Below are 2,660 nucleotides of genomic sequence, written 5' to 3'. Positions count from 1 at the left end.
CCATCAGCTCTAGTTGCTATGTCTTCAGGATCTGGTAGCCAGAGTACACCTATGGGGCAGAGTCATCTCTGGAGGCCTAGCAGCCTGGGGCCCAGCCCTTTATGTCTAAGCTTTGGGTGCTTTTTGGCAGTTGTGGGTTCCTTGAGATTGGGGAGGGCACTGCAGAACAGGGGTGGGGGGCTAAGGGACTGTTGGAGTAAGGAGCTGTGTCCAGGGCTGAGGCTGACTCATGGGATGCTAGTCCTTTAGTCCACAAAAGTTTACTGATATTACCTAGGTTTTGTTTGGTCTTTGAGGGCAGGGATGCCAGGTCTGTGCTTTAGGCACACTGAAATACTAGCAGTTCCTGCCTGTGTCCTGTATCTCTTATCCCCAGAGCTTTATACATGCTATTTGCTCTGCCTGGAATGCCTTCCATCTCTCCTTTCCCCTGCCAATTCCTTTTCATTCTTCAGGTCTCAGCTTGCCTGTTGCCTGACTCTGTACCCTGGGTGGGTAGGGGACATTTGCTGGTTAACTCTTCACTTCCATTTTCCCTCTTTTCTTGCAGGAAGTTCTTGGACTTCCCATTCGGGAAATCCATTCCTCTCCCATAGTTAGCCTCCTAGTTAGTATTACTGACACCCTTCCCTCCAGCTCCAGGCAAGGGTCTGATTGTTAAGCCAATTGTCATGTCTCATTCTACTTATTAACTATGATCAGTTCAGGTATGTAAGAGTATACTCAGAAACAGTGAACCGGGGCGCCTGCGTGGCTCAGTTGTTAAGCCTCTGCCTTCGGCTCAGGTCATAATCTCAGGGTCCTGGGATCGAACCCCGCATTGGGCTCCCTGCATGGAAGCCTGCTTCTCCCTCTCCCACTCCCCCTGCTTGTGTTCCCTCTCTCGCTGTGTCTCTCTCTGTCAAATAAATAAATAAAAAATCTTAAAAAAAAAAAAAAAGAAAGAAACAGTGAACCAAGGAAAAGCTAGATGCCTTAAGAGTTACCAGAAGAGCCACCTTCTTTTCTAGAAACAGAATGAAAAAGGATGTAGATATGCGGCCTGGCTGTGAGCAACCTAGAATTTAATAGAGAGGCTTAAAGGGGTGACAGTCTGGTGGGAATACAGGCTAGGGAACTTAGCCTCTATCATTAAAAATAGGGTATTTTGGCTCCCATATTTACTCTTTACTCTTCCAACTTTTTCAGGATCTTGGACAAGAAAGAGGGGTGCTATACATGGAGGACCCTTTGGAGCCCCAACAAAATCTTTGCATACACATACACATACACACATGATCTTTGGGGTCATTTTAATATACTCTTTGGATCATATTCACCTACTTCTTAATAGAAATTAACTTCTAAATTTATATTACAAGTATTTTCCCATATATTTTCTCTGTGGCCTTAGAGGTACAAAAGTTGTAAAGTTTATAGTCAAATACACCTTTCATATTTTTTTCCATCTGTCACAAATCTATTTAATTCAGGTAGGTGGCAGGATGTTCCACTATGATTAATTAGTCCAGGGACCTGTCAACACTAGGTAGAGAAAAGAAGCCACCATCATTCTTTCAGGAGTAGCCTCCATTGGTGGCCTCATTGTGAGGGGACACTATGGATCCCCAGATGCTGTGGATAGACTCCTTCTTAGGGTTGATCCAGTGTCTGATGTTAGCTCAGAAAGTGATGGAAGGTAGCAGAGTAAAGGGTAACAATACTTCAGGGTATTGAGTCTTGATGATTCCATGGGTTTTCTGGGTGGTCTCCTAGTGTAAGAGTATCTATCTCACTTTTGTTCTTGAATGTCCCTGTGTAGTGGTTGTACAAGGCTGCTAAGCAGAAATCCGTGTCATCCTTTGGTATCTCAGGATCAAAAAAATAAACCTCCTGCCTCATGAAGGTGATTGTGGGAGTTGATCTGAGCTGACTCCAGGGTTCCTGTTGCTGAGCAAGGTGAGTTGGGCTCTTAATATGACAGTTTCTTGGAAGCCCAGAGTTTTCCCAAGTAGGAATCATTATCCAATGTAGGGTCCTGGAAAGGGTCTCTGGTGAAAGGCATGGTAAAGTGCAGAGTGAGACGCTGGTCTGAGGGTCTTTCATCTTTTTTAGAGCCTCCAACTTTCCAGTCTTTGTTAGGAAGATCTCCCCTATCCTCAGTTTATAGTATAGTCTTCAAAGTTTTCTTGCAATATTTTTTTCACTGTTTTGCTCTCCATATTTTTATCCATTTGGATTTTTTTATGTGTAATATATAAGATTAGAGTCCATTTTACTTTCTTCCATGGGGATAATTCATAAATATGGCTGTCGATTATGGATTTTCTATTTTGTTTTACCAGTTTTCCATTTCTGTTTGACTTTATAATATGTTCTATACGGCAAGACTAACTATTCTTTTTATGTGTTTTTTTGTTATTTTCAGTCATTTTTCATGTGAATTTAAAGATAATTATGAAATTTCATTAAAATTATTGTTTAGATTCTAATTGGAACTAATTCAATGTACATATTAGTCTGAGGAAGCTGACTTTTTAAACTAGGAGGGTCTTCTTCCCCAAGAACATAGTGTAACTTTCCATTATCAAGATCTTGTTGTATATATTCTAATACATTTATTTCATTTAAGCCTGTGTCTTTCTTATTAAACAGATCTCTAAGTGTATTATAATTTTGGT

At 41.3% G+C, this 2,660-nt stretch overlaps 1 pseudogene; it reads right to left on the bottom strand.

Annotated features, from left to right (window-relative positions):
• Positions 1-1,502: 1,502 nt before the first annotated feature.
• Positions 1,503-2,044, bottom strand: LOC123324569 (annotated as a pseudogene).
• Positions 2,045-2,660: the final 616 nt, after the last annotated feature.

Source organism: Neomonachus schauinslandi, chromosome 4 (assembly GCF_002201575.2).
Source record: "Neomonachus schauinslandi chromosome 4, ASM220157v2, whole genome shotgun sequence".
In the NCBI taxonomy this organism is placed as follows: Eukaryota; Metazoa; Chordata; class Mammalia; order Carnivora; family Phocidae; genus Neomonachus; species Neomonachus schauinslandi.
This window is presented reverse-complemented; position numbering and strand designations above follow the sequence as displayed.